Here is a 12,500-nt window from a genome sequence, read left to right as displayed (position 1 = left end):
CCATTAATACTTCACTTGACACGCCCTTGGTTTCAAGCCAGCCCTTGCCTACTCGAGATGAATACATTTAGTGATGCCCTTAGAATGATATCACATTGGCACTTTTCCTTCACCTTATTACCAAACAACACTCATTTGTACATGGGAATTAGTTTCAGTTGAGAGATTTCATTCAAGTACGGCTTCTATGATGCTCTAAGTGATCCCTTGCCAGTTTCCAGCCTTCGTGAGATTCCCATTGTCCGTTTAGCAGAGAGTTTCAAGTCTTCCTTGTTCCGTAAAATGGAGATATTAGCAAGAGTTTCCTTGCCTGGGGAGTAAATATAAACATTCAGCATTCTTATAATGTGTTAAATAATTTCTTTGCAGCTCTGGGCTGAGATGTATCCCCTTGTGTGAATTTTGTTGCGTTTGCTCTATTCTACTTGTGTCTATTATAATATTGTTCTAAAAATAATTTCTAAAGGTAACTGTAATACGAGTAAAACTTACCCCTCCTTACTATTGGAATTGTTCCAAAAATTATGATATTTACGTACATCTATCTATATATGCCCCTGACCTTTCGGTCTTTTGATGCATCGAGGATAATACTATGCTCACAATACTATTCAAAACATATAATTACTAAGTTAAAAATGCAAGATTCTTAGGAAATTCTTTAAAGGATATGTAAAGCATCATTTTTACAAGATGATTCAGGTATCAGTAAAGGTAAGATAAGCAGCAATTCTAGTAATTGGTTTCCTTTTCATGGAGAGGTGTGGGGAAATAGCTTGTTAATATTGAAGACTGGGTTATGGCGAGCTAGTTTTCACTAGTTACCATGGATAGCAAAAGAATGGAAGTTACTGTTTGTTTTATACCACGAGTGCCGACTAGCTAATTGATAAGAATAAATATTGATATTCGAAGAGTGTATAATCTTTCATTCGCTGAATTTATAAAATATGTCATTCTGCATTTAAAAAATCGTTTCTCTCCAAGTATGCCAATGACAGAAGTATCTTGATCATCTTGATCAAGTGCACCAATCAGCCACACACTTGCGCAGTCACAACGAAATGAGGGGTACACAAGTCATTTGAAATACATGTATCTATTACATGGAGTCTTCCAATTCATTTTAAAATATAACTTAGCAATTAGCTGTTTTCAATATGGTACCACTCTCCATGGAGAGATGGCTCAGAAATATTCTGTATTTACTGGTATCAGCTATTCCAACCTTACCCGGATACATGCCGAGGTTTCTTGTTCTTTCTAGTAATATATGTGTATTTCTTATTGGTGCAATAAATTTAAGTTGGCATGTTATTGCGAGTCATGACCATGCCCTTAACACCGATATGTGCTTATAGCCAACAAAAATTAGTTTCCCTGCTTATTAAAAATATTACCACTGAAAATCTCGGTTACTAGATGGTGACTTGGATCTGACACATCTATGGAACGTGCGTATATATATATATATATATATATATATATATATATATATATATATATATATATATATATATATATATATGTATATATATATATATATATATATATATATATATATATATATATATATATCATCTCCATCTACCCCTCATCATGATCTCATCTCATCCACATATGGCACTCCAGTAATCTCTTTTCTAGTTTCATTTCTAATCCTGTCCTGCATGCTCTTCGCGCTCCACCAAGAGAAATTAGTTCACCAAACGTTCAGCTGGGCTCCACAAGGCATTAGAAGAGTTGGAAGATCCAGACCTACATGGCTGAGGACTATGATGCATGAAGTAGATGATGATGAATGGAGAAGTATTGAATTAAAAGCTCAAGATAGAGACGACAGGTGAAATCTAACCGAGACCCTTTGCGTCAATAGGCGTACAAGGAGATGATTCATCATCATCATCATCATCTCCTACACCTATTGACGCAAAGGGCCTCGGTTAGATTTTGCCAGTCGCCTCTATATTGAGATTTTAATTCAATATTCTCCAATCATCATCTTCCACTTCACGCTTCATAGTTCTCAGCCATGTAGGCCTGGATCTTCCAACTCTTCTAGTGCCTTGTAAAACTTTGGTGAACTCATCTTTAGGGGAGTGCGAAAAACAGGCCCAAACCATCTTCATCTACCCCTCACCATGATACCATCCATATATGGTACTCGAGTAATCTCTCTTATAGTTTCTTTTCTAGTCCTGTCCTGCCATTTAATTCCCAATATTCTTCAGAGGCCTTTGTTCTCAAATCTACTAAATCTGTTGGATATTGTTTCATCATCATACAATGGCTCATATCCACACAGAAACATAGATCTCACTAAAATGATATAAAGTCTGATTTTTATATGTAATTTCAGGCGATTTGATTTTCACATTTTACTTAATCTAGCCATTGTCTGGTTTGCTTTTTTCAATCTTTCACTGAACTCCAATTCTAATGACCCTGTATTGGAGATCATAGTTCCTAAATACTTAAAGGATTCTACCTCATTAACCCTTTCTCCTTCCAATAATATTTCATCTACCATTGCATATTCCGATCTCATCATCTGTCTTTCTTCTTTTTATCTTGAGCCCAACCTCGTGTGATATTCGATGCATTCTGGTAAGAAAGCAATGCAAATCCTGAGGTGTTCTACAAATAAGAACAACATCATCAGCATACTCTAGGCCAGAATATTTCCTACTACCAATCCAGTCCAATCCTTCTCCACTATCTCCATTTGTTCTAACCATTACAAAATCCATGAGGATAAACAACATAGGTGACACCACATTCCCTTGGAGTACTCCGCTGTTCATTGGAAATTTATTTGACAGGACTCCACTAACATTAACTTTGCACTTGCTATACATGTGTTTGGATAAACAAATCTTAAATGTTTGCGAATGTGTTTGTGCCCGAGCACTCGTGTGTGTAGGAATTGAATACAGAGTAAACCAACGTTATCGATTTTAATTTATACTTTTCCGACAAATATATGTTATGTTTCTAATCGTGCAGAGACATAATTACAAGAAAGAAAATTTAGAGAGAGAGAGAGAGAGAGAGAGAGAGAGAGAGAGAGAGAGAGAGAGAGAGAGAGAGAGAGAGAGAGAGAGAGAGAGAGAGAGAGAGAGAGCAGCTATTGAATTAAACTTTGTTCATATGTTGAAAGGAGAATTGTTTGAATTCAGAAAAAAAGATAATATTTAGAAATCCTCATATGCAGGTATCAATACACGATAAAATTTCAAAATGGATTAATTGTAACTAAAGATAGTTTGAATGATTGCCTGCACATAAAAACCAACAGCTCATCCTCGTAGACAAAAAGTATTTTAATGAACTGCAGCAGAAAAAAACAATAAAACGGCAGTGAGGCAAAAATACAGGAAGAAAATGAATAGAGAATGTTGCGAGAATTGCAGAAATTGGATGATCGTGTCTCTCTATTTAACACCTGCGCCAGAAATGTTCCGTCGCAATGCATTCGAGTCAGTCCTAAAGGGTAAATGAAACACTTTGATCATTCCATTTTATGCCTTTAAACGAGAACTGTTGCATATTGCTCAGAACATGATTGCACCGCCACTCTCTTTTAAGGTATTTTCTCAGTTGCGACACAAAAACGCTACAAAACATTTAATGACCAATGAGGAGCAACATATATATACATATATATACACACACACACACACACACACATATATATATATATATATATATATATATATATATATATATATATATATATATATATATATACATACATACATATATATTACAGCTACGGAAGGAAAAATTAAAAGACTTGATTGGAGTTAGTTGTTGAGTTTCCCTAATGGATGAAGTCTTCCTTTTTCCTTCCAAGGATATAATGCATTTTATACTCATCTCGTGCCATCTTTCGTAATTTCTATATACATACACAAACATACATACATATATATATATATATACATATATATATATATATATATATATATATATATATTATATATTTCATATATGTATATATATTATATATTTCATATATATATGTATATATATTATATATATATTATATATATGTATATATATATATATATATATATATATATATATATATATATATATATATATATATATACAAACATATATATTCAAATCTAGTTCAGAACACATAAGATATGATGAATTCAACTTTCTAATAAGGTTTTATTTTTCTAATTAAGACATCTACCTAGCTGTTTCTTCTGTGATTCGTGAAATGAAAATGACTTGCCAGGTTAGAGATATCTTGGTCCTAAGAATCAAAGATTAAATCTTTGAGCACTCAGTGCTTTAGCCATCATGATTTATTTCATCAGAAAGAATATGGAAATATTTAATCGCATCAAGAAATTGATGTGGTGTGAAAGCCTGCAAGCTATTTTAAACACAATTACCATTTCTATCTATCTGTTTATCTGTCTGACTATTGGGCCACAATTGGTGGACTACCCGTAAATCTGCACTCTTTGGTGTAGATGCATCAGTTATAGTCCTTGGGCCAGACCAGATATTGGTACCACCTGGGGTGAATAAACAAGAGTGGTACAGACAGGTTGATAAGCTAAATATAAGTTCATTTGAATGTGATAACCTTTCCATACTGGTAGCTTAATCACTTTTTTTTGTGAAATTGTTTTTACCACAAATTCCTATAAATGATGACAAGTTGTCTTCGAGACCTATTGGTTTAAACAATTTTAACTTAATGTTTGAGAGATAGTGTGTACAACCAGTGCCAAATAAACGATTGGAACATGTTATGAGTTGAATTTATTTTGTTTGGATCATGATATTGTGTATTCACTTCTAGGTTTTTGTTTAAAATAATGAAATAACTCGTAGTCGTCAGTTTAATTTTCAGCTGTTTAGATGGCGTTGCAAATATAGATGCATTACAGTATTCGTTATGTAAGTTCCTATCATACTAATTGTCTTTTGTTCAGCTTAATTAACTGTAGGCTACACAAGCTTATGTACGAAGCACTGTTAAGGCTTGCCTGGAAAGACTTTCTTTCTTGGGTGGAGGAAAATCATGTTGGGGAACTTCATCACATCGAAGAAACCCTGCAGAGTATCACCACATTCCACAGCAGTGCTAGCCAGGAATTTTTCCAAGAAGTGCTTGAAAATGAATCGTGCGCACACATTCTGCAACTGTTCCACAAATATTTGGATTTCCTTAGAGATGGACAAGGCCTTTCAGCTTTCTGGATGTCTTACATAGACATGACAGAAATCATGCTTGGTTTAAATCTAGCTTGCCTATGACAAGGTAATTTTTTTCCGCTTCCTCACCTAATACTATGCTTCAATGTGTCAGCTACCAAAGAAAATCGTGATGTGCATGACCACTTCATGCAAGGGGGCTTCTCGGTTCAGATTGACAAACGGAATACATTTGGACGTATTTCTGTGGATCAGGCAATTGAGGAAACTGTAAATAGAGACACCTAGACAGCAGGAGGCACAAAATGTTTCAGTCAAAAGTCTGGCTCTGTCGCAAAATACTATCTGACATCAGAGTATTGCAGTGGGTACCTGAGGAAACCGAGAGATATGACAAGTCAGCATGAATTTGACTTCAGTCATCCAGACTTACAGACGTCAAGCATGAAAAGAGACGAGTCAGATGTCCAATCCCTTGTCCTAATAATGGAGAACAGTAAGCTGAATCCCTTCACTCCTCCTTATGCTGAGCTGGTTAGTCTGTCAACTGCTACTGTTGCACCATCGGACGTGCACGTGACCTTATGGATGCTTGCAAGTTAGGAGAAAAGTTCTACCAAACCTTCAAGGAAGAACAACTGCAGTCAGATTCTCCTACTGTGCAGTTCCATGATAAGATATCAAAGAACAAGCTGAAAAAATTCTCTGATATAGGAAAAAATCAAGATAGATCGCCACATGAGTGATGCTTTGGCTCACCCCTTAGGACCACTTCCATGGTCACTTGCCAGTTTTTGATGGATCTCTTCGTTGAACCAACAAAGCAGCCCTTGCAAATGAGTTGGAGAAAAACATTTCCCCATTGGAAGTCATTCCACAACCTTCAGCAACCATCATTGATGGAATGAGCCTTGTTCAGAAATTGAAAGGGAATAACAAGACTTTCTCACAGTTGGCTGAAACTGCTCTAAATCATGATCTCCATGATGGAGCTCAAAGCAGTCGCATTGATGTTGTCTTTGATGTGTACAAGGTATCTGCCATCAAAGCCACAGAAAGGGCCAGAAGGGAGACTTCCACGGGGATATAATCAAGAAATATTGCTCCTGGACATAACATACAACAGTGGAGGAAACTTCTCCAGCTCTTCAAAAAAAGCAAGTCTTATCAAGTTCCTTGCTGAAGAATGGAAAGATAAACAACACAGAGAGAAACTCAAGGACAAGGAACTATTTGTTACATGTGAGCAGCTATGCTTTAAAATTACCAAGGATCAGTGGCAAGAGGTCACAGAACTGAAATCTTTACACGAAGAAGCCGACACATGTCTGCTAATTCATGCTCTTCATGCAGCAGAGTCTATTGATCACAAAGCCATTGTTGTCACTGCAGAAGATACAGACGTTCTTGTTGTGGGCCTAGGGTTTTGAAGAGGCATTCAATGTCACATGTTCCAAAAGTGTGGAACAAAAAATCGCACCAGGTTCCTTGATATCACCATGCTAAGTCAAGTTCTGGGAGAGAGTGTTTGTGATGCATTACTCGGTATGCAAGCATTCACTGGCTGTGCCCTTGTCACTGCATTTGCTGGTCGGGGTAAATTAACCACTTTGAAGCTGTTGAAGTCAAGCAAGACCTACAAGGACACGTTCACTCAGCTGGGACAATCACGAGAGCTCTTCAAAAAGGTGCAAGAGATTGCCTGCCGTATCTACCTGCTTTCTACCATCACCACACAAAAGTGAACCAGCTCCAATATCAGCTATTCTGTGCCAAAAGTGGAGATATCGAATCCAGTCAATTGCCTCCTTGTGAAGACTACCTCTTCATGCATGTCAAACGTGCCAACTTCCAAGCAGCCATTTGGAGGAGGTCTATGCAGAACAAACCAATTGTTCCCAGCCCCGAGAACAATGGATGGACAACTGACGAAGATGGCAATCTTTATATTGCGTGGATGCAGGGATTACCTGCACCTGATGCTGTCATAGAGATGCTTTCCTTGGTGTGTGCACTCGTGCTAATTGCCAAATTGTACATGTCTCGGCAACGGTCTAAAATGCACAAAGATGTGCAGACTCCAAACTTGTGAGGACAAAGCTACAGAACACAATAAAGAAGAACACCAAATGGAGCTGACGGACTCTAACGAAAAGTGATGAGGAGTAACATTTTTTCCGTTACAGATGTGCCCATATGCTAATGATGTAGTTATTTTCTTATTTCTTACAATTATGCGCACAACACAATTGACGAAAATCAATCAAAATATAAGCCTACAATATCAATTATATGTCAATTCTGTCAGTAATGCTCAGCCTGCAATCCACAAATATATGTTCTGGCCTGACGGTAACTATTAAACTAGTTTTGTGCCCGACTTTGTTATAATTTTTGTATGAGATGTTAAATACGTGCTATTCCACTCAGGTCAACCATTGTATAAAATATGTAAGTTTTATTTATATGTTCAAACTTAGTTTGAATTTGAAAGAATATCTGTCAAAATCTATTGTTGCAACAACATTACATATTTTTCGTGAAATACCGATTGTCATATTAGTTTGTCAATTGTGGTAGAAATGTTCAAAAACAGATATCTGCACCTTACAAAGTTAATAAGAGCATTGAATTATCTTTCACATGGTGGTTTATTCTGTTATTTTCAATAGAAATTAGCCAAGGTATTATTACCTGAAAATGGAAGAAAATCACAAAAATGGTGATAACCACTATTAAGCTGCCAGTATGACAGGGTTATCACATCAAAACATAAAATAGAATCATATAGCAAGTCAAAAATACCCAAAAGAATTATTCACCCCAGGTGGTACCAATATGTGAAATTTGGGGTCTCGGCCCAAGGACTATTACTCCTTCAATTCAACCAGATGGCTCAGTCACTCACTGTCCAAAGGAAAAGGCAACCCTTTCGGCTGATGTCTTTGACAGTAAACTGAGTAATGAGAAACTTCCTCATTCCTGTTTGCTTGAGGCTAAACTAACTAGTTTAGCTTTTCGATCTCCTGAAATTAAAGATCTGTTGATGGACCTTGATGCCTATTGAGGTGTAGACCTAAATGGTATTTTTCCTTTGTATTTTATAAAAACTGCAGATTTCTTAGCTCCAAAGTTATTAGTTATTTTGCACAAATTAGCAAGAAGAGGAGCTTTTAGCACTTGTTGTAGAATTGGTAGTGTTACTCCACAATATAAATGTGTTTGTGGTAACTCAAGTCCAAGTGATTACCGCCCAATTTCCATAACTACCATATTATCTGAAGTTTTTTAACGTCTTCTGGCAAAGCATCTTCATAGGTTTGCTGAGGGTTATTATCTATTTCCTAGTTTGCAATTTGGTTTTCGTAAAGGCCTTGGACCATGTGATGCCCTTCTTACAATCTCCAATGCTGTATAGAAATCCCTTGATTGTGGTCAGGAAGTTCGTATAATTGGACTTCATTTTAGTGCTGCCTTTGACAGTGTTAATCATGAGGCCCTTGATTTCAAAGTCAATCAGTTGGGAGTAGGTGGGTCGTTTCTTAGCATTATTATTGAATTTTCTAGAAATAGATCTCAAAGAGTTGTTGTTGATGGGCACCATATTGGGGTATAGGAATGTGATATCTATAGTTCCAAAGGGTAGTGTTCTTGGCCCATAACTTTTCATACTATATACACATGACATGTGGTTTGGCCTAGAAAGCAAGCTTGTTGCTTATGTAGATGATGCTACTCTCTTTGCATCAATTCCATCCCCTGAATGCAGATCTGGAGTTGCTGAATCCCTTAATAGAGACCTAGCTAAAATTAGTGCATGGTGCAAATTATGGGGTGTGAGGTTGAATCCTAACAAAACTCAAAGTATGATTGTAAGTAGGTCAAGGACAGTGGCTCCTCAACATCCGGATCTCAGGATTGATAATATTTCTTTAACTTTGCATGGTTCTTCTAAAATTTTACGTGTGATTCTCGACAACAAATTTACTTTTAAGAAACAAATTAGGTCTGTCTTCTTCAATTGCACAAAAAATTGGCGTATTGAGAAAGTCTTTTAAGATTTTCAGTGATCAATCCATTCTGAAGAAGTGTTTTAATTCTTTAATTCTACCTTCTTTCGAGTATTGTTCTCCTGTCTGGTCTTCAGCAGCTGATTCTCATCTTAATTTGTTGGACAGGAACATACGTTCTATTAAATTTCTTATTCCTGATCTAGATATTAATCTTTGGCACCGTCGTTCAATTGGTTCATTATGCATTTTGCATAAAATTTTCATAATTCTGAACATCATTTACATTCAGTTCTTCCTGGACAGTTCCATCCTGTTCGTAATACTAGGCATGCAGTTAATTCTAATAGTCAGGCCTTCTCCGTCACGAGGCTCAATACTACACAGTATTCTAGAAGTTTTATTCCAGCTGTGACTATGTTGTGGTATGATTTTCCTAACCGGGTAGTTGAATCAGTAGAACTTCAAAAGTTCAAACTTGCAGCAAATGTTTTCATGTTGAACAGACTGACTTAAGTCATTTTATAGTTCATATATGACATATTTGTTTTGATGCTGTTACTGTTTTTAAAATATTTTATTGTTAATTTTTTTTCTCAGATAGTTCATTTATTTCCTTATTTCCTTTCCTCACAAGGCTATTTTTTCCTGTTGGAGCCGTTGGCTTATAGCATCTTGCTTTTTCATCTAGGGTTGTAGCTTAGTTAGTAGTAATAATAATAATAATTTCTTATTTAGTTGGAATACAGCAGTAGAGAGAGAGAGAGAGAGAGAGAGAGAGAGATCCCTGTGTCTTTCTAAGGATCAATGAATAGGAAGGAGCTAAAGATATTTACACAGCAGTGGAGAGAGAGAGAGAGAGAGAGAGAGAGAGAGAGAGAGAGAGAGAGAGGGAGAGAGATCCCTGTTTCCAAGGATCAATGAATATGAAGGAGCTAAGGATATTTACCTTTAACAAGAGTGAATACTATCTTCAAACACTTGTCGTTCATTCCAGCTATGCCTTTTTATTCAATGACGAGCGTAGCGCAACGACTGTCCCTCCTAATGGAATAAACATTTTTTCCTCACATGGATTTTGGGCTTCTATCTCTAAGTGAAGTGGGAGCGGCTGCAAGGATGAAGTTTGGAGTTTCTGTCTCTTCATTCAAGCGTCGTATCCGTTAAGGTTATATTGAGATATGGAAGTCAAGTGGGTATTAGGTGAAAAGATATTTAGAAGATCTTAGAAGATGCACAACGAGAGAGAGAGAGAGAGAGAGAGAGAGAGAGAGAGAGAGAGAGAGAGAGAGAGAGAGAGAGAGAGAGAATTACATGTATACAGTCTAATTTCTGTTAATATATGTAGCATAAAGAGCATTGCTATAATTCGTGTAAAAGAACAATACAATCGGATTAATGTTACAATAATCGTCATATAGCAGTATCACATTATACATTATTAGTATCTTTAACATTAATTTAATAATTAACAACATACTAGACTAGGTAGGCATAAGTATTAAAATCTTTATTGTAAGAGTTTCCCATAACCAACCAACGTTGTCTTTATGATGAATAACTATATATTTTCCAATTAATTATATACTTAGAATGAAATATTTTAATACTTCAATTTCGATATAGTCGATTAGTATGAAATTCATAACGCAATAATGATTTCGAAAATAAAATACAAATACGCAAAGAATTTATAGGTGGTAAAAGTCTCAGCTCTATTCCCTCTTCATTCCTTTTCATAAGGAATCTAAAAGAAGTCTCGGGGTGGGGAGGCAACTTTTCTCTGGGTCTGGAAGAATTGATAGTAATCATTGTCTCTTTTAGTATTTCTTTGTCTTTTTGTCAGCCTTTTAGTTCTTTGGCCATATATAAGTGAATTTTCATATAAACTTCCGTAATTGTATAAATTGGTCAAATGGTATAAGTGAGTAAGGATTGGCGACTGTAAATACAAATGGACAAGTGTTTGAAGTGTCAACTTCCTTCATAATTAGAAAAGAAAATACTTACAAAAGAAAATCCAAAGAGGGAATTAAATGATATAGATTTTTCTCCAAATTGTGATTTGGTTGGAAATTATTCTATTTTATTTATCTTCCTCTTGTTTTGTTTCAAGTTTTTATAGTTTACAGTATACCTGTATATATAAAATATCTATTTTAATATTGTTACTGTTCTTAAAATATTTTATTTGAATTTTTCATTACTTCTCTTGCACTTTATTTATTTTCTTTTATCACTGGACTATTTTCTCTATTGGAACCCTCAGGCTTATAGCATCCTGCTTTTCCAACTAGGGCTGTAGTAGTAGTAGTAGTAGTAGTAGTAGTAGTAGTAGTAATAATAATAATAATAAGAATAATAATAATAAAAATAACAAATAATAATAACAACAATAATAATAATAATAATAAAAATAACAAACAATAATAATAATAATAATAATAACAACAATAATAATAATAATAATAATAATAATAATAATAATAATAATAATAATAATAATTATGAAAACAGCAGTCCAAGTCACTTACATTCACTAGAACTGATACAGATTCACTGACTCTCTTACTGACATAATATCTTGTGGTTTCTTTTTTTTTTTTTTTTTTTTTTGTATTTGGAATTTTTAGGTTAGACCAGGCCATGAGCATATTTATAATTCCTTATTTCTATCCTATCTATCATTGTGGAATAGTGGGAAAGACTGATGGCATTTCTCATCACAATTGAAGTTCGAAACTCGCAGAAGATGAGAAATTCTTTACAAAACTTCGTAAGAGTTCCAAGTATTTCAGTGGAAATTCTATGGCAAACTATTATATAATGGGGAAGTTAAAGAGTCTATTATATGGCGTTGCACTTCCATATATATGGTAAACGTGACCAGTGGTTCCCCCAAACTGCTCAGGCACAATTCAGGAGTGAAAAATATGAATATGGTAGTGCGTATTTGCCGTTTTTTTTTTAACAAAGAGAAAAGAAAAAAGGAAGAAATAAGAAGAGATGACAGTACTTGGCTTTTTATATTATTTTACTTTGCAAAGTGAAACGTCAGTAACTGTTTGTTACGTTCTTACAAATTGTTGTAAAAGTTGGCAGCCTTTAAGACATACCTTTGTATTTTTCCTTCCTGGTATGTTCCAATTATATAACAGAATATTACTTTACTTTATATGAAAACTTTACTAGTATCGATAAAGGCAGGGGCCACATAAATGAAATTTCGAAAGCATCCCGTCCTTGTGAGTGAAAAAAGAAGGTATTTTACATGTTCACTAACTGGTCAGACATGTACTGGGCGAA

Source organism: Palaemon carinicauda, chromosome 24 (genome assembly GCF_036898095.1).
Source record: "Palaemon carinicauda isolate YSFRI2023 chromosome 24, ASM3689809v2, whole genome shotgun sequence".
Lineage (NCBI taxonomy): Eukaryota > Metazoa > Arthropoda > Malacostraca > Decapoda > Palaemonidae > Palaemon > Palaemon carinicauda.
The sequence above is the reverse complement of the archived record's forward strand: the minus strand, read 5'-3'. Positions refer to the sequence as shown.